Source organism: Eurosta solidaginis, unplaced genomic scaffold (assembly GCF_040869045.1).
Source record: "Eurosta solidaginis isolate ZX-2024a unplaced genomic scaffold, ASM4086904v1 ctg00001082.1, whole genome shotgun sequence".
Taxonomy (NCBI): domain Eukaryota; kingdom Metazoa; phylum Arthropoda; class Insecta; order Diptera; family Tephritidae; genus Eurosta; species Eurosta solidaginis.
In genome coordinates, this window is record NW_027136920.1 from 481,519 (window position 1) to 501,872 (window position 20,354).

Below are 20,354 nucleotides of genomic sequence, written 5' to 3' on the forward strand. Positions count from 1 at the left end.
CTCGGACTGGGAGCTCTATAAGGTGAGTCTGGGGATTTATAAATATGAAATAAGGTTAGCCAAGCGGGATTCATGGCGAAGCTTCTGTGAAAACGTGGAGGGCTGCAATGAATCCGCGAGGCTTAGAAAAATACTCTCTAGGAATCCCGCCCCTCGGGGGTATCTGAGAGATGATGGTGGGGACTGGTCGATGAGTAGCGAGGAGTCCCTGAGACTTTTACTGGACAATCATTTTCCCGATGTCCCAGTTGCGCAGGGATCTTCGCTTGCGTGGTCGGCGGTTGCTGGCCATGCAGAAATGCCTGCCATCCCACTACGGGAAAGTCAAATATCCTGGGCTATAAATTCGTTCAAGCCCTATAAGTCACCCGGTCCGGATGGCATCATTCCTGCGCAACTTCAAAGGTCTTTAGGGATTTCCTGCCGCTGGTTGGCCATCATCTACACTAACTGCCTCAGGCTTAACTATATCCCTAGGTCGTGGCACACGGTTAGGGTCATCTTCATTCCGAAGGCCGGCAGGGGCTCTCATGTAACACCTAAGGATTTCAGGCCAATCAGTCTCTCGTCGTTTCTTCTTAAGACGCTTGAGCGGCTGATTGACCTGTACCTACGAGAAAGGATACCTGGGGGGTTACTGTCGGCTTCACAGCATGCGTACTGCAAAGGCAGATCGACGGAAACGGCTCTCCATTCGATTGTAAAGCAAATAGAGGGGTCTCTAGAACATAAAGAATATGCTCTGGGTGCCTTTCTAGACATCGAGGGGGCTTTTAACAATGTTCTACCGGGGGCAATCGAAAGAGCTCTGGTGGGTTTAGGAGTCGAAGCGGCTCTGGTTGAATTTATTAGCAAACTTCTATGCGGCAGAATTGTCGCAGCGGAGTGGGGAGGAGCCATAATAAGGAGGAAGGTGTGCAGGGGCACGCCACAGGGAGGTGTCCTATCTCCTCTGCTCTGGGTTGTGGTAGTCAACGAGCTTCTTGTGGAGCTGGAAGCCAATGGCTGTCGGGTGGTTGCCTATGCAGATGACCTCGCTATCCTAGTCAGGGGCAAATTTCTGGGCACCCTGCGCGATGTTCTGCAGGGATACCTGGATACTGTGGCTAGGTGGGCTGAATCATGTGGAGTGGCGGTCAACCCGGGAAAAACAGAATTGGTTCTTTTTACAAGGAGATATAAGATACCCGACTTCAGAACTCCTTCGATTGGAGGGGTACCGTTGGTACTTACTGACAGGGTTAAATATTTGGGAATTGTTCTGGACAAGAAGCTGTCCTGGAGGCCCAATGTGGAAGATAGGGCCAGGAAGGCCGCGGTTGCCTTGTACTGCTGCAGGGGGGCTATCGGAAAGAGATGGGGGCTCTCGCCAGGAGTAGTACACTGGCTTTATGAGATGGTTGTCAAACCGATTCTGCTATATGGGGTGCTGGTCTGGTGGAAAGCACTGGACACGGCGAGCACCTCCAAAATGCTAGTGTCAGTGCAACGGACGGCGCTTATCGGCATCAGTGGCGCTATGAGAACAACACCTACTTTGGCACTGAATGTCATGCTGAATATACATCCAGTAGATATTGCGGGAAAGGCAGCCGCGGCCCGGTCGTTGGTCAGGCTTCGTGATATGGGTTATATGCTTTCTGATTTCGGACACTCTAGCCTTCTTACTAGTTTCGACTTTATCCCGGACAGGACGGACTATTGCATGCCGGTGGCCGCTCCCTATACAACCTTCACCCCAGTCATTCCCCCGAGGGAGGAGTGGAGAAGAGGAATTATCTGGGGCATGGGACCGGTTAACTTGTTCACGGATGGGTCGAAGTTGGACGGAAAGGTTGGCGGGGGGGTCTTTTGTCAAGAGCTAAATGTAAGCCGCAAGTTTAAGTTGGCTGATCACTGCAGTGTATTCCAAGCGGAAGTTGCTGCGATTAAGGATGCGGTGGATGAAATGCTATCCAGCGCTACTACGGTTAGGGAATTTAACATCTACTCTGATAGCCAAGCGGCTATAAAGGCCTTGAGCTCAACTACAGTGCGATCGAGGGTGGTCTGGGAGTGCCTGACCACACTTGCGATTGCATCGAATTATTTTACAATTAAGATTATCTGGGTCCCGGGCCATAGTGATATTCCGGGTAACTGTCAAGCGGATCTCTTAGCCCGAATCGGTACAACTGAACCGGATGAAGATGGCTGTAGGGATTTCGGGATTCCGCTAGCCACCTGTGGATTGCTCTTCCATAGCTGGGCCTCGAGTCAGCTCAGCAAACGTTGGGCGGACACTACGTCTTGTAGGATATCAAGATCTTTCTGGCCGAAAGTGGATGGCAGGAGGTCTGCTGAAATAATTGGGTTCACTAAGGCTCACCTATCAATGGTCATTGGGGTTTTGACAGGGCACTGTCCCATGGGTATCCATGCGGTACGTCTCAATATATTGGAAACTCCATCCTGCTGCAGCTGTATGGAGGATGATGAGGTGGAATCACCAAATCACTTTATGCTTGACTGCCCAGCTTTTGCCAGAACTAGGCGAAAGTATTTTGGTCGTGACTCACTTGGATCTCCCGAGGAGCTATCCAAGGTTGAGATCGGGATCATTCGGAACTTTATCGTTGCTACCCAACGATTCTCTAAGTAGTTATATCTACGTCACCGTTAGTTTAGTTTATTATATGTGGTATCACAACGGACCGTCATGTTGTCCAAGTGAGCTTCCTCTCATCAGGGAAGCTACCACCCAACCTGACCTGACCTGGCCGTTGATTTGCTGCTAATTATTCCTAATTATTCGTAATTAAATATCGGTATGTTTTATCTTCAATCTAACACAGCTTTTTCGTTCTATAATCGTGTAAGGAACTGTTATAACTATAATTACACTTTTTGTAATATTTTAACCAACTAAATACCCGAAAAATCAACACTATTTTCATCTAAAAAATTCTCTTTGGTTTTACCTAATTGTAGTTTCACTCCTTTGTTCTATGAGTAGTAATTCTTTCACCCCTTTCATATCAGTTAATTTAATTTAAAAACAAAATGTATTTTTTCAATTCGAAAAAACTGTATTGTACTATTCATGAAAGCGTGCCTTTCAGCTTATCATCTCATTTAGTTCTTTTTTTTACTAAATTACAAAAATAAAATACATTAGACAAAAATAATTTATAAACAGATAACTTGATAAGCAGGCTAACGTGAATAGCACATATATTTTATTTTCTCCTTGCGGACGGGGCCGCGGGTAAAGGCTAGTATTTATATACATAATTTAAATTAAATTAATATTCTCGCCTTTAAAAAATCGCTCAAAATTCTTCTTCTTAAATTGAATTCGTCGTCTGATTTAATTTTCTTGATTGATATGTACGACCGTAATTTCGTTTGAATGAGCGCTCGTCTTCATTTTTAATTTTTAGTGAGAGTCTTAATAAAAAAAAAAAGGTATATGATGAAGAAATTATGCAATGGCTTTAAAATGGATTGAAGAAATTACACCTTATACAATTTATTGAAGAAATTATGCAATGGCTTTAGAAGGGATTGCGTCTCTGAGAGATTGATCGATGCTTGATTCACTATTTTGAATCATTTGCATTTGACAAATGTGGATATAAATAAGATGATCTATATGATGTGTCAGATTGCTCGTGAGTGTGATGTTGTTGTACACCTTTATTATATTCACTGGTTTTTACTGCTGATGTTGTACTTAAATTTTTAATCTGAGAGTTTGATTTAGCGCGCAGCACTTAATAATCGTCGTTGAACGCGCGTTCGATGTTAGCGTCTGATTGTATGAAAAGCTATTCACAGTTGGTTTTTTTTTTTTTTGTTTTTCATTTTTTTTTTTTTTTTCTTTGTCTTGTATTGCTTTTAATACAGTTCTTAAACGGTTTTATTTAGGTTGACTTGACAGGCTGCACGGCTGCACGGCCGGCCGTTGTGAAGGAATTTTGTAATTGAAATTTAAGTAACTTCCCGATAAGCTACAAGCTTGAAACTTGGAATATAGTTCAGGACCCGATGACAATGCAATAATAAGTAAAAAATCGCCGCTATGTGGCGCACACAAATCGTATTTGTGGCCCGATTTGGCTCTTATTTGGAACACATAATACATACAAGAATAAAAAGCAAACTATGAAAAAAATTGTCGCTAGGTGGCGCAAGGATCGAGATATTCACAAAAATCGTATTTGTGGTCCGATTTGGCTGATATTTGGAACACATAATACATACAAGAATAGAAAGCGACCTACCTATGAAAAAAAGTCGCTGCTAGGTGGCGCAAGGATCGAGATATTCACAAAAATCGTATTTGTGGTCCGACCTGGCTCATATTTGGAACACATAATGCATACATGAATAGAAAGCGGCCTCTGAAAAAATCACCGCTAGGTGGTGCAAGGATCGAGATATCCAAAAAAATAGTATTTGTGGTCCGATTTGGTCCATATTTGGAACACATAATACATACATGAATAGAAAGCGACGTATGATGTCCCATTTGGCTCATATTTGGAACAAATATCACATACAGTCCGGTAGAAGTGACATCAAAATATTTTTGAGTTAGAGGAGGGACAAGCATACGTGGCGCAGAGTCAAGTAAAGTCTTTGGAAGGATTATGTATTGAGGACTTAGATTGTAACAAATTGTCAGGAAAGAGTCCTTGTAATAATGAGTCACTAAATGAACTAAATAGAATGGGAAATAATAGGCAATTAAATAAATACTAAAAACTTGAAAATAAAATAATTAAAGAACCCGCGATCTTACAAATCAGTAGGCCTATATAACAACAAAAATTGTTAAAATAATTAAAAAAAAAATTTAAGTTAAATGGTTTTATTGAAAACAATAATTACATTATGTAGTAATAATACTAAAAGATAGTAAATAATTAGGTAGGTCCTAGGTACTAGTCATCACACTCCTAATCAAACTAGGGCGTTGATCAGATAATTAAATAGAAGCGTTGGACGCGTAAAATTTCTATTGATACTCATATATAAGACCAACTGAACCTTAATCAGGTTATGCTACGCCTCACATTTTTTGAAATTTCACGCGCCCAACGCTTTTATTTAATTATCTGATCAACGCCCTAGTTTGATGAGGAGTGTGATGACTAGTACCAAGGACCTACCTAATTATTTTCTATCTTTTAGATTATTACTACTTAATGTAAGTATTGCTTTCAATAAAACCGTTTAACTTAAACATTTTTTTTTTATTATTTTATTTACTTTTGTTGATGACTTTTATTGCAATGGGAAGATGGTTTCAATTGAGCTCAATGAATGTGGCATAAATGAAAATACATATCCAGAATAATTTTGACCAATAAGCTTGAACGCCGTCATGAAAAACTAATACTGCTGCTCCTTGTCTCTATTAAACTGTATTATCTGCTGACTCTTTTAATCAAATTTATGTATGTATATAAAAATCAAATTCTGTTTGTATGTTCGCTATGTAAACGTATTTCTCACACTTCAATCATCACCAAATTTTGGTTATAGGTTCCTTCGATCAACGGAAATGTTTTAGGCTAAAAATAATTTCGATATATAAAAGGGGTGTGGCACCTCCCATACAAATGGAATCTTTGGTACTACATAACTTTGAAGGTATACATGCCAGAACATTGAAATTCAGTAAGGAGTTATATGAGGTCAATCCCTAACATCACCAAGAAAATGGGAATTGGGAAAAACGGGGCGTGGCACCTCCCATACAAATGGAATATATCATACTGCATATCTCTGGATGTAGTAATGATAGGATAATGAAAATTGGTAAGGAGATATATGACGTTAAGTCCTAAAACCTCCAGTAAAATGTGGAATTGGGAAAAAAGGGGCGTGGCACCTTCCTTACAAATGGGATTTTTCAGAACTATGGCTGCCGTACAAACATAAGTTATTTTAACACCTAAAGTTTGACTGCATTTTTGAGTTTGGCTGTTATGCCTTTTTGAAGTTTAGTAATCTGCCGCCGTAAAAAAAATTTGTTAGTTTCAGTCTATCTACATCTATATATATAAAAATTAAATTCTGTGTGTGTGCGTGTGTGTGTGTGTTTGCTATAGAAACGTATTTCCCACACTTCAATCATCACCAAATTTTGGCTATATGTTCCTTCGATCAACACGAAGGTTTTAGGCTAAAACTAATTTCGATATATTAAAGGGGCGTGGTACCTCCCATACAAATGGAATCTTTGGTACTGCTTAACTCTGAAGGTATACATGCCAGAACATTATATTATTATATGAGGTCAATCCCTAATACCACCAAGAAAATGGGGAATTGGAAAAAAGGGGCGTTGCACCTCCCATACAAATGGAGTATATCATACTGCATATCTCTGGATTTCAACCTTAAAACTTCGTTAAAGTTGGTTCGTGATTTCCATTCGGGATTTCAAATATGCCATTTAAATGCTAGGAGCTTAAATCAATGTAAACTTGATTATCTTAGCTACATCTTTGAGGGTACATGTGTTGATGTGGTGTGTGTGACTGAGACTTGGTTTAGAGGTGATAACTGCGACAATTTTTACAATTTATGTGACTTTTCTGTTATGAGAAACGATAGACAGATTGACAAGCGTGGTGGGGGGATAGCGATATATCACAAGAAGGGTCTGAAACTTAAAATAGTACACAAATCAACCCATTTGGACGAGGTTGAGTTTTTGATGGTTGAGTTTTTCACTAATATTCAGCGCTGCCTTGTGATATGTGTGTATAACCCAAGCATGTTATGTGATTTAAGCAACTTATTTCAGCAGATCAATAGATTTAGCGTAATGTATGAACATAATACTATGTGGTGATCTAAATATAGACTTGCTCTTAAAAAACGAGCGCGCTAAGAATCTTTCGGATGATTTGGCGAGTGTTGGTTTGAAGGTGATAAATAATTTGCCTACTCGTTTTGGCCCCAAATGTAAGCCTAGTTTGCCTGACTTATTTTGTGTATCAGATGTGTCGTCCATACTGCATTTTGAGCAACTCTCTTTATGCAGTGTGAGCGACCATGACCTGTTATTTTTAAATTACAATATAGAGTTGAATTCTCACGTATACAGATCACCAGATTTCATACACTTTCGTGATTTTAGCAAAATTACTATTAATGAGGTAGCTACTGAAGCGTCCGTCCTACCATGGAATGACTGTTGGTTTTTAGCTGACTTAAACGAAAAAGTTTGTTATTTCTCCATGTTGGTTAGTTACCTCTATTATAAATACGTCCCTTTAAAGAAAATAAAAATAAGTAAAAATAAGCAGCCATGGTTCACTATGGGGGTACGTAAAGCTATAAATGCGAGGCACAAGTGTTACTCTGCTTGGAAAAAAAGACAGAACTGAGGAAAATTGGACAATGTTCAAAATAATGCGTAACAGAGCTACTGAAGCAAACGCGCAGAGCTAAGAAATCTTACTTCCAGAGCAAACTCAATGTCAAGCTTCCTTCAAACCTGCTGTGGAACAATCTAAGAAGTCTTGGGGTAAAATCGGAAATGAAGTCAGAGTGTATGGTTGATCCTGACGATATGAACGAATATTTTTCAATAAAGATGCCTGTTGATAGCGCTCGATTTGAACAGAATTGTGAACTTGTTTTTCATAGCGATATTAAATTTAATTTTAAAAATGTTAGAGAATCTGAAGTTATACCGTGTATACTTTCAGTTAAATCAAATGCGGTAGGTGAGGACAGTATCAGTTTAAAGTTTATAAAGTTAGTTCGGCCCTATATTATTGGCCCATTTACTCACATATTAAATTTTTCATTGACAACTTCAAGGTTCCCTGACATTTCGAAAGTAGCTAATATAACACCTGTTGCTAAAAAATATAATGCAACTCAAGCATGTGATTTTCGACCAATCAGCATTTTACCGGCATTATCGAAGGTTTTCGAAAGATTAATTTTAAATCAAATGAGAGGGTATCTATCAGAGAGTGGACTCCTATCTGAGTATCAGTCCGCTTATCTAAAGGGACATAGCTGTTCAACAGCCGTGTTTAAAGTGATGGAAGATATTAGACCATTCTTTGACCAAAGAGATGTTACTATTATTACATTATTAGACTTTTCTAAGGCTTTTGATACTATTTGTCATAAGATTCTTTTGCAAAAACTTTACGCGTACTTTGGATTTAACGACGATGCAGTTGGATTGATTGCAAGCTATCTTACGAACAGATGGCAAAAGGTTGTACTAAAAACTAGCTGCTCTGATTTGGTGCCAATTACAGCTGGGGTACCCCAAGGATCTATTCTTGGTCCCATTTTATTTAGTCTAACATCAACGACATTGTTAAGTGCTGTAAAAATGTTTCTATTCATCTTTACGCTGATGATGCACAAATTATCTATCCGCACCTCTGGGGCTTAGAGAGGATTTGGTGTTCAGAATAAACAAAGATCTGGAATCAATTTATTTATGGTCGAAGCATAATAGGCTTAACCTTAATACGTCCAAGACACAAGCTATTGCCCTATCTCATTGTTCATATAGCATGGATGATGTTTCTCCTCTTAGACTGAATGGTACAATTATCAAATATGAGAATTCTGTTAAAACCCTAGGCTTTAGGTTGAATACCTCCCTCTCATGCGTCGATCATATAAATGCAACAATTTCTAAGTCGTATTCTGTATTAAGACAGCTTTGGAGAACCGCAGCTTATATCCCTCTGGATATTAAGCTAAAACTTGTTAAGACTCTATTAGTGCCCATAATCTCATATCAAGAACTAGTATATGGGTGCCTTGATAAGGGTTCCATGAATAAATTACAATTACTAATAAACAATGCAGCTAGATATGTACACCTAAAAAGAAAATATGACCATATATCCGAACTATCCGTACAAATTCTTGGTTGTAGTTTATCAAAATTTTTTGAATGCCGTTTATTGTTATTTATACATAAGCTAATCCATACCCGTTGTCCGAGTTATCTCTTCTCAAAATTAACTTTTGCACACTCAACTAGAACATGCAATCTTATAGTACCACAATTTAAATATTCGGCTACCTCAAGAATGTTTTTCGTTAGAGCCATTCAGTTGTGGAACTCACTGCCTAACAAATTAAAAATGGTAGCAAATCCACGGCAATTCAAACTGGCTATTCAATCCCAATCTTAAATTTAACAAGGTGTTCCACAATTGTGATTATCAGATACTATCGAATGCTACTTTTATACTATTATTATTCAAAATTCAAATTATGATATCACTGAAGTTCTGCATGTACACCTAAAAAGATTGAATACACCTTTTCTTTCTTTCCTTCTTTCTCTATGCTCTCCCTTATTCATTTTATGTTTATTTGCCTATTGATCTATGTATCTTGAAATTTATCGTAAAGTTCAAATAACTTGTAGATTTAAGTCATTTATCCCTAATCCTTAATCTTAAGAAAGTATTGTATCAAATTAAATGTGGCACGTTAAAAGATTCTGTCTTACTTGTGTCTTAATAATAATAATAATAATAATATAGTAATGGTAGGATAAGGAAAATTGGTAAGGAGCTATATGACGTTAAGTCCTAACACCTCCAGTAAAATGTGGAATTGGGAAAATAGGGGCGTGACACCTTCCCTACAAATGGGATTTTTCAGAACTATGGCTGCCGTACAAACTTAGGTTATTTATTAGTATGCCGAATGTAATCGAAGCAACAACCATCAGCGGTAACAGCAAAGGTGAAGATGTGCTCATACCACGGATCCCAATGATTCCTTACAGCTTCCTGTACGATTTGCTTTTGCAATTACAATCAACAAAGCACAAGGACAATCGCTTACTGTTGCATGATTAAACTTAGCCATGCCCATGGCCAGCTATATGTTGCTTGCTCTAGAGTTGGAACGGCAAAAAAATTTTTTTATCTTTGCACCGAACGAAAAAACCAAAAACATTGTGTACCCACATGCATTACAATAAGATACAATAATAAAATAAAAAAAAAAAAAAATACAATATACTAAATTATCAACAAACAAAACAGACAAAATAATGCAACATTCATTCGGTCTCGGGCGTTACAACGTAAGCCGGGTATAGCTTGTAATTAAATAAATAGCGCAGACGTCATACACATCACGAAAAAATGAAGACGCTAATTGCAGTTTAATAATAAATGAAGTCTTCTTGTAAAAACACAGTTTTTAAATAACAGCCAACAGTAAAAGTTGATCGATGCTATTCCACTAGAACCGGCTGCCTTGGGAAGCGAACGAAATCCTTCACCAGCGGAAGGTCTACCAGGAGAGAAACGAACTTCTTTAAAGATCGTAGCATCGACCACTTTTAGTGGCACAGTGAACAATACCTTTAATCTACCTCGACCCAATGAACTTAGTAAAATAAACAAATGTCATTATTAAGGGTATCTTTTTATTTTCCCTAAGAGTGTAAGGATTTCCTCAACATTATCGGTGCTTGGTGGAGTTCCATCATATATTGAAGATTAGTTTCACCTTTCATTTACTTGCTTTCGATTCGCTAACAAGGCTCGCCGATTTCCAATTATCAACGATGACAAATCGCTATCAGTTGCAGAAATACAAGATTCTTTAAAATTTTGGATAAAACTCGTCCAGCAGATTGCTTTCAAGGAAGAAATAAAGCTTCTAGCAAAAACCAAAACCACGGCTGCAAATACAAGATTCTTTACAAAGACTTCTAGTTCTATTCGTAACCTCAATCCATTTGTGGGCTCTAACGGCTTTCTTCGACGCCTCGATAATTCCACACTGCCATATGATGCAAAACATATATTTCACCACGAAACTCCAATTTAGCAAAACTCATCATTCGAGAGACCCATGTTCGCACGCTCCATGGAGACACAAGTTCCACGCTCGCCTTAATCAGACAGCGATTCTGGATCCTGGGCGGTAGTGCAGCGGTACGAGAATCAATTCTTGTTCTTCTGCTGAACGCCAGCAACAACTTATGGGACAACTCCCGTCGTCAAGAGTTAATGGCGCTCGCTTGTTCCAGCATACCGGGGTGGACTATGCCGGTCCATTCACTTTAAAGGAACGTGGCGGTCGCACTCGTACTACATATAAAGCATATGTTGCTCTCTTCATTTGTTCGGCGACCTCATACATACATCGTGAGCTAGTGAGTAACTATACAGCTGAAGGTTTCATTGCAACCTACAAACGGTTTTCCGGAATCTACGGTGTCCCGAAATGTCCCGCCTATCTCATTTATTATCGAAGGATGGAATCCAACGACGCTTTAATCCACCATCTGCTTCAAACTTCGGCGGTCACTGGGTAGCTTAAGTAAAATCAATGAAACGTCATGAAGAGCTATTTATTTTCATTTGAAGAGTTTAAAACAGCCTTACGACAAATTCAGGCTGTACTCAACTATCGACCACTGTGCAGACTTACGGATGATCCTGTTGATATGAACTTCCTTACACCAGGTCATTTTTTTGATGGTGGACCTATCGCTAGTTTACTCGAGCCGAGTTTAACTCAGGTGCCTCACAGAAAAATTCTGGGAAAAATGGCAAAAGGACTACTTGCAGCAACTACAAGCTCGTTACAAGTGGCAACTGCCCACAACATCAATTCAAGTTGGCTCAATTGTATTTCTTATCGACGAGAGATACCCCCCATCGAAATGGCCATTAGAAAGTCATAAAACTACATGCCAGACGCGATGGATTAACGAGAGTAGTTACCGTAAGAGAACGTGACCCTATAAGACAGCTCGATCCCGGCCACCACCAAATAAGGGATATGAACCAACGCATCAGACTGCTTGTGGATGAACACAAGCGGGTGAAATGGGAGGAGCACCTAAGCGGTTGTAACCTCTCTAAAGGTGTAGGTAAACTTTGGTCCACCGTAAAGTCCCTATCGAATCCGTCCAGGCACAATGACCGCCTTTGGCGGTAAAGTGCTGTCGGATGCTAAAAACTGCTTTCCGCCGACAATATATAATGCATTATACGGTCGACAAAGATAGACGGAGGCCCAACAGACACGCACACAAACATAAATTCAGCGCGTCACCAATTACCATCACCGTCAAAGAGGTTGAGGATGCCATCGGTTATGCTAAACCATCTAAAGCAGTGAACCCATGCCGATGCTTAAACGCCTAGGGAAGGAGGGTCTCAAATATTTAGCGCATGTCTTCAACCTGTCTCTTTCCACCTTTGTCATTCCCGAAAAATGGAAAATGGCCAAGGCGGTCCCGCTACTAAAGCCGGGGAAACCAGCTAACATAGGAGTCATATCGTCCGATATCTCTCCTATCGCCAGTAGCCAAGACGCTTGCAGCCATTTTGCTCCCCTACTTCAAAGCAAATTTGCAGTTAGCCTGTCATCAGCATGGCTACAGAAAACTCCATAGCACCACCAGCTACTATCGTTTCCTGCGCCGATGACTGCACAATAATTTGCAAAGGCCCAGGCCCATAGATCGATGAGCTTTGCAACAGAATAAACGGCTACCTCCCTGATCTCTCCAGTTTTTTCGCCTCGCGAAACCTGGCATTATCACCGAATAAATCCTCCGCGACCTTATTTACAACATGGATGTCCCAAATGTCGACCATTTTGAACATCTACGTCGATGGCACTACGCTACCGACTGTCCTACACCCCAAAATCTTGGGTGTGACGTTTGATCAGGATCTACATTTTGGTGAGCATACAGCTGCAATTGTACCGAAAATCCAGAACCGTAATAAAATCCTCAAATTCCTTGCTGGCAGTACTTGGGGAAAAGACAAAGAAACGCTCATTACCACATACAAAGCAATTGGCCAGCCGATTGCATGCTACGCATCCCCTATATGGTCGCCAAGCCTAAAAACTACTCATTGGAAGAAGCTACAAACCTGCCAAAATACTGCTCTCAGAATCGCCACGGGCTGTCTTCTTATATCCCCAGAACACCATCTACTTATGACGCGAGAATACTCCCCATCAGGGAGAGAAATAAGATGCTAACCAAACAGTTCCTGTTGAATACCCAGAAACCTGGGCATCCCAACAGACATCTGATTGATGAGCCTACACCGCCTAGGGGCTTAAGGAGTCATCTCCGTAAGCATTATGAGGAAATACGGCACCTGAGAACTCAGCGGTATGAAGCAAAAAAACGCAAGCAGGTTCTCAGTAAACTCCACAAACAGGCGTCGGACCTTTACGCCAGGAATTGCCCGGTGAATCCAGCACTCAAAGAACAGTACCCAAAACTTGCGGAAGAGGAACGCATACTCCCCTGGGAAACGCGAGTCACTCTAGCTCAACTTAGTTCTTGATACTGTAACAGGCTAAACTCTTACCTATCCAGAATCAACCCCGACATACAAAATGTATGCCCCGATTGCAATGTGTCCCCACATGACACCAACCATCTCTTTAATTGTAATGTGGAACCAACGACTCTAACACCCCTTTCATTATGGTCCACCCCTGTTGAAATAGCGAGTTTCCTTGGACTCCCGTTAGAGGTTAGGTTAGGTTGAACTGGCCGGTCCATGAGGACCTCACATAGACGGGCTGAGTCCGTAGTGTTACCGGAAGTTTGTTTTAACGACCAAACTGAAAAACCCTATCAAAAACCAGGACATATGTTATAAAATAACTCCGTCCTCTTGGCAAATACCAGAAGCTTCCTAGGACTTAAGCCACTTGCTGCTTCTAGATCTGACAGCTGTATCACTCCTAATAGGTGGAGTCTTAGCCAGGCAAGTGCAGGGCACGAGCACAGAACGCGCTCGATCGTTTCCTCCTCCAACCCGCACTTCCTACATCTGCCATCACTGACCAAGCCTAATTTAAAGGCATGTGACGGCAGAAGGCAGTGTCCAGTCAGAATACCCGTCATGAGTCCACAGTCCTCTCTTTTTAATGATAGAAGCAACTTTGTTAGTTTAAGGTTGTAAGACCTACACATAATCTTCGACACTTTACAGCCTCGTGCTTGAACCCACGCCTTTCCCGCTTGGTCGATCATGTGCACCTCTCGCCTTCGCTTAATCTCGCCCGATCTAATTGCGACGTCTACGGAGTAAGCTTCAAGGGATGCGCCCTTTTTACCTAGTTCGTCCGCTTTTTCATTCCCATCTATTCCCATATGCCCTGGGACCCAATATAGATGTATGCTTCGCCCTGTACCGATTCTCTCCAGAGACTGCTTACACTCTAACATGCATTTAGATGCTGTGCTATGCGAGATTATTGCCTTAATTGCTGCTTGACTCTCAATATAAAAGTTAACACGGTTACAGCTTAAGCTATTCTCTTCCAGGGTTTCTACTGCTTTGGTTACGGATATATTTCCGCTTGGAAAACGCTACCTTAATCTGGCAGCCTGTATGATCTGCTTATTTCCGGATCAGCACAATATACCGCAGACCCTACTCCTTCCACTACTTTGGAACCATCTGTGTACACATGTATCGCCTCATCCGCCATTTGCGCACCCTTGCGCCAACCGTCCACCTCTATTGTGGCCTTAAGATCTCCCTCGAAGCGCAGATATGGAATAAGGTAGTCTGTTAGTCTTGTGATTGATGACGCTATACTACTATGGCCATCATCGATAGTCTGCATACCCCTTTAAATTTTTTGAGGTATGTTGTTTTTTGTGTGGTTTTCCACCAAACAAGAACTCCATAGTATAGAATAGGGCTAACAATCGCTGTAAAAACCTAATGAGAAAGAGAGGGCGATAAGCCCCACGTACACCCCAGCATTCTTTTACATGCATAAAGTGCCGTTGAGGCCTTCTTGACCATCTCCTCCACGTTGAGCTTCCATGACAGCTTACAGTCCAGGATGATTCCAAGATATTTTGTGCAAGGTTTCTCCTGTAAGGTCACCCTCCCAACTTAGGCCTGGTCCAATTTCGGACCTTGTACCTCTTTGTAAACAAGACCATATCCGTCTTCTCCGCATTGACTTTCAACCCGACATTAGATTCCCAGGTATGAATATCCCGAAGCGCCCGATCTATCAAAGAACTAATCGTTGGAAGGCACTTTCCACTTATGACAATTGCAATGTCATCTGCGTAAGCCGTAAGTTATACGGGTCCCTCATCGAATCGCCTGAGCAGTTGGTTGATGACCAGCGTCCACAGCAGAGTTGATAGCACCCCTCCCTGCGGCGTGCCCCTGTCCACTGATTTCGTAGCCTCGTACAATCCCCATTGTGATGTAATCTTGCTGCAATTTAACATGCAGCCGATCCATCTGATTAAGGCAGGATGTACTTTAATGTAATTAAGACCATCTATAATCGCCCATTTTGCAACATTATTGAAAGCCCCGGCAATGTCCAAGAAGACTCCTAGAGCATACTCCTTATATTCCTCGGATTTCTCTATGCTTATTACCACCCTATGCAATGCGGTGTCTACCGACTTGCCTTTGGTGTACGCATGCTGTGTTGTGGAGCGCAGCTTTTCATACACGTTGGACTTTATGTACACATCTATCAGCCTCTCAAAGGCTTTGAGCAGAAATGATGAAAAGCTAATGGGTCTATAGTCTTTGGGATACACGTGACCGATCTTCCCCGCCTTTGGTAGGAAAGCTACACGAGCAGTTCTCCAAGAGTGCGGTACATGATTCAGCCTTATGACCCATCGAATATTATTTTAAGCTATTCCACGATCGCCATACTTGAAACTTTTAGCATGGCCGGGAATATACCGTCTGGGCCCGGCGATTTAAACTTAGAAAACGTTTTCACTGCCCATTCTTTTTTGGTATCGGTCACCAAGCCCGGCACTACTAGCTCCGTGATCGAAGTGTGAGTGATGTGTGCCGGCTCTTCTAAACCGTCTCCCGATGAGAAATGTGTGTCGAGAAGCACCTCAAGGGATTCCTCGCTATTACGTGACCATTCACCGTTCTCTTTCTTTATTAGTCCCTGGACTATGTTTCCCTTTGCTAGGAGTTTTTTCAACCGTGCTGTTTCGCTGGGGCACTCTATGTCCGTATAGAAACTTTTCCATGAGATTCTCTTTGCCCTGGAAATTCTACGCTTGTAGATCCTCAGTAGATCCCTGTACTCGTCCCGACACGCTTCGCTTTCCGCAGTCTTTGCGAGCTTAAACATTTCTTTTACCTGTCTTCTTAGAAGACTCAGCTCATTGCTCCACCATGGCGGCTTTGCTTTTCCTCTGAATCTTCTTAGAGGGCAAGCTTTGTTATACGCAGTCATAAGCGTCCTTGTTAGGAATTCATTCGACTCCTCCAGTTCCTCTACATTGGCAACCTCTTTGGGTTGTCCCAGTTTTGTTTCTACATGTTTCTGGAATTTAGTCCAGTTCGTTGACTTAGGGTTTTTAAAGGTTCCTCCCTTCTCTACCGTCTTTAGGGGGATGCTGAGGCTGATATACGCATGGTCGGAGAAGGATGGTCTATCAAGAACCATCAAATCATACCTTGATATATCACGCTCGGAGCTCAATGTAATATCCAGAACATTGCTCGATGTTGGACCAATGTATGTAGGGACATTTCCCCGGTTGGCTATCTGCAAATTGGTTTGCAGGATGTAACAAAATAGAATTTCGCCTCTCTCGTCCGTATCTGCTCTTCCCACGCATTGTGGTGCGCAGTTGCATCTGCGCCTATGACCAATCGCCGTTTGCGCCCTTCCTCCTGTACTAGCCTTTTGCACTCCCTCAGTGGAACCTCCGCAGCATGGACCATGTAGCAGGACGCCAGGATAAATGCCTGCTTACATTTTTGCTCAACGGCCACCGCTACGAGATCCTCAGTGGTGTAATTAGGCAGCATATATGAATGCAGCTGTTTCCTTACCATTACTACAGCTCGCACCCGTCCTTCCGTTTGCGCGTAGTAAACGCCAAAGCATTAGGCTAATAAGCTCCCTTTCCACAGATCTCCACCTTTCAGTAGTTATTTGTCCGAAAGGACTGCTACGATCAACCAGCGCCACAGTCAGTGACTGCTTTGCCACATCACTCATCTTCTCGGGAAAACCCGGAGTCTTAGTGTTATCTCCCTTTGGCACCTCCGAAAAAGCCGGAGTATTAGCGTTAACTCCCTTTAGCACCTCCGAGAAAGCCGGAGTCTTAGCGTTATCTCCCTTTGGCTTATCTCCTACTTCCGTAGTTGGAACTTCCCTCTGACTCGCAGCTTTCGAGGTAGTTGCTACCTCGCTATTGGAGCCCATCTGTCTTACAGCTTTGGGCCTACTTGTCTTGTCTATGCGACTGCCCTGCCTCGCGGCCCTAGGACTGGGTCCTTTCTGCCTCTTGAAAGCATGCTTGTCGCCTTCCGCCGAACGCTACCTCTTCATTCTGCCATTCGACGCTTTTTCTTCCTCGTACCGGTTGCAGAGCCGAGGGTTTCTCGCAGCAAACCTTTTGAACTGCCTTCAACTACTTCTACCGCTTCATGGGCCCATTCCAAGCGCTCGATCTCCACTTCTGTTGGGTCGAACACTGCTCCCAAGCGTTGTACAATTCTTAGTGCTGCACGGTACTGTGAGAGAGCTCTTTTACTTCCTCTGCTCCGTACCCTTCTCCACTCTTCTACTCCGTTTTCATTTGTGTACTTCTCCAACACGGAGTTCCGCCACAGCAGCGCCCATTACTGTGGTAAGGCCATAAATACTTCCCGAGGTGCCCCGGTATCGGTAAGGCTCCGTTCGAATACAGCCGAATTTATCCCCTGGCTGCAAATCGTCCAATAGGCACGGTCCGCATAACACCCTGGATTAGGGGGTTGGCAGTTCTTGGTCACCGACATCCCGCCGCCCTCCTATGAGGCGAAACGGCGTAGATGTCAGTCCTAAACAGCTCCGCCTCATAGTCGGGCGCTATGGAGTTCGGCTAAGCCCTCGCACCAACGACAAGGTGCCTACCCTAGTGAGGGATTTGATGACAATTTGTGATCGGTCGCACCTATTGGGTGGGGCGAAGCACTGCTACAAGAAAACCACCAACAATAACCACATGGCAGTCTTGCGATTCTTCTCTTCACAAAAAGAGAATAAAATCAAAGAGTTTTCTAGCAGAAATATATAGCGAACAAGTGTTAATGGCAGCAGATATGGGACTTTGATCAAACAGTAAGAGAAATTCCGCAATATTGTTTAAAAAGATGTGCTTGTTTTCACCGTGAAGAGGCACTGTGTTGAAAAAATTTCGACTTTCGAAAGAACGCAACAAAATTTAATACCAAGCCCAAGCACTTGCGCTGATAATAGATGCATATGATTCAACACATGAGTATAATATGCATAGACAGCATACTGCAGAAATAAATCCCAAATTATATATAGAGATATAATATAGTCATGTATGGTTCCTATTGGTCAACTTTCAGAAGAAGATTGAGAGTCGAAAAATAAAATTGTCAGAAATTATCGCGAATGGTATACAATGAAAAGTTCACGAGCTCAAACCAATGCGGATTTATTGGGCAGGCTCTTAATATCATCCTATCTCTACATTTGTAGTACGTAAGCCATCGAAAACCTAGGGCGGAATTTGCCTCAAGATATAATTGCATTGCTGGCACAGGAAGCCACGTTGTGATTAATTGCTTTAGAATAAGTATTTAAGTTTTGTTATGTTCAACCTTCAAAACTGTTTATTAGCTTACTGTTAATAAAATGAGGATAAGTGACATATTTATCAATGAAACAATTAGTGATCATCTCCTTCATTGATTAGTTTGATTAGTAACGTAGCAAACTTGCCACCAATGGCCTTTATGTTACTAAAAATTGGTTGTAAACGTATTTATTTGAAAAAAATTTAAATATAACTTACTATTAACATCATATTTATAAATGAGATAAACATTTGAATTTTGGTATCCTATATCAGCCCAAAGCCACACTGTGCTCCGTCCATAGTGCTTCTGTCATGTCGGCCTTTGCCTTGAGAAGGACATGAACCATCGAAGCAAATGTCCGTCATCTTATTGGTGACGCTTAAAACGTAGCAAATTGACGTCATCGTCGTGAGGGACGCTTATAATAAATTATAAATAAGGCTAAACAATCCTGGAGTGGCTTTTGCTCGAAAGGGAGTAGAGTGGACGTGATGTATCACCTGCGCGACCCTATCACAGTGGATAAAAACTGTACCGCGGGGAGCAACACAAACCAGTTGTGACCTGATACAATGTATCACAGATGACGGATGAATTACGGGGGTTGTGGTTTCATGTCGTATTTTGGCGGTTACCTTTGGCTTTTTCCTTTATGCGATGAATTTACTTTCGTGGAAGTTGACAATAAAGTATACTTAACAAAGCTATGCAGTCTCAATAAAGTATTCTCTTAGGAGTAATGCGGTCCTCTTCGTGGGAAGGTTGGTATAGAGTTTACTCTTGGTCCGCCCACAAGGGTAAACTGCCTTTTTACTTTTTCTAACCTAAGCATAAATATTTTAGACTCTTCTGCGGAAGGTCAAAGAAAAGGTTGATCACATCCGAAAATTGTGACCCGTTGTTTAACCGGTTGTAACCTGCTGAGAAAACTGAAGATAAAGCAGATACCTATCGTTTGTGGAAAACATTTGATAATTATAGGAGTGGGTTTGTGCTACCTCTTCTTTTTGAAATGTTTGAAACTGCGTTAGGCTGTGCTGACGTAGGCATGTGATATAGACTAAATGTGGTCAGTACCTGTGATTAATGAAGATGTATCTTTTATAGATGACGTCGAAGTAGTTATTCACAGAGTTACGGACATTTCAATCATGACGTGTTGGCAAGGTTGAATCACAGTTCCTTAATTGTGAAGCGGGTTTATTATTTTTCCTGGTGCTCAGAATAGGTTGTGCATATGTCTTAGAGCCAGAACATGATGCAGCCAATTATTTATGCTTGGAACAGAATAGTAATCGAATTCAAGGTGGAGTTGCCTTGCAACCGGATCTCATTATCATTAAAACAGCGGGAGCTAAGGTAGACTCCATATCATACCAAGCTAAGACCTTGTGATCGAAACACCCGATTAAAAGCTAATTTGGTACCAATTATGCGGATACGAAGTTTTGAGGTTGGCAACATGGAGCCGAAATTTGGGCCATTGGTCATGCAATTAGATCCGTGTTTGACACCATGAGGTTGAGTCTTCCATTGACAGGTACTCACGTTACAGCATAATGAAAAATTCAAGCTACAAGCGCTCAAATGATCTTAAAAATCATAGTCCGTTAATCGTATATAACATTATGTTTAAAATAAAGGACATAAACAGAAAATACAGTGCTAAAAATACGTTTCAACGGTTTATCAAACTTTGCAAAATAATAAAAAAAAAAAATATGGACAAGG

General features: G+C 41.5%; 1 protein-coding gene across 3 annotated transcripts in view; it reads right to left on the minus strand.

Moving 5' to 3' along the window:
* LOC137235799 (axin-like) overlaps positions 1–20,354 on the minus strand; it is a 647,628-nt gene that overhangs the window by 458,787 nt on the left and 168,487 nt on the right. The gene's annotated exons all lie outside the window — the stretch shown is intronic.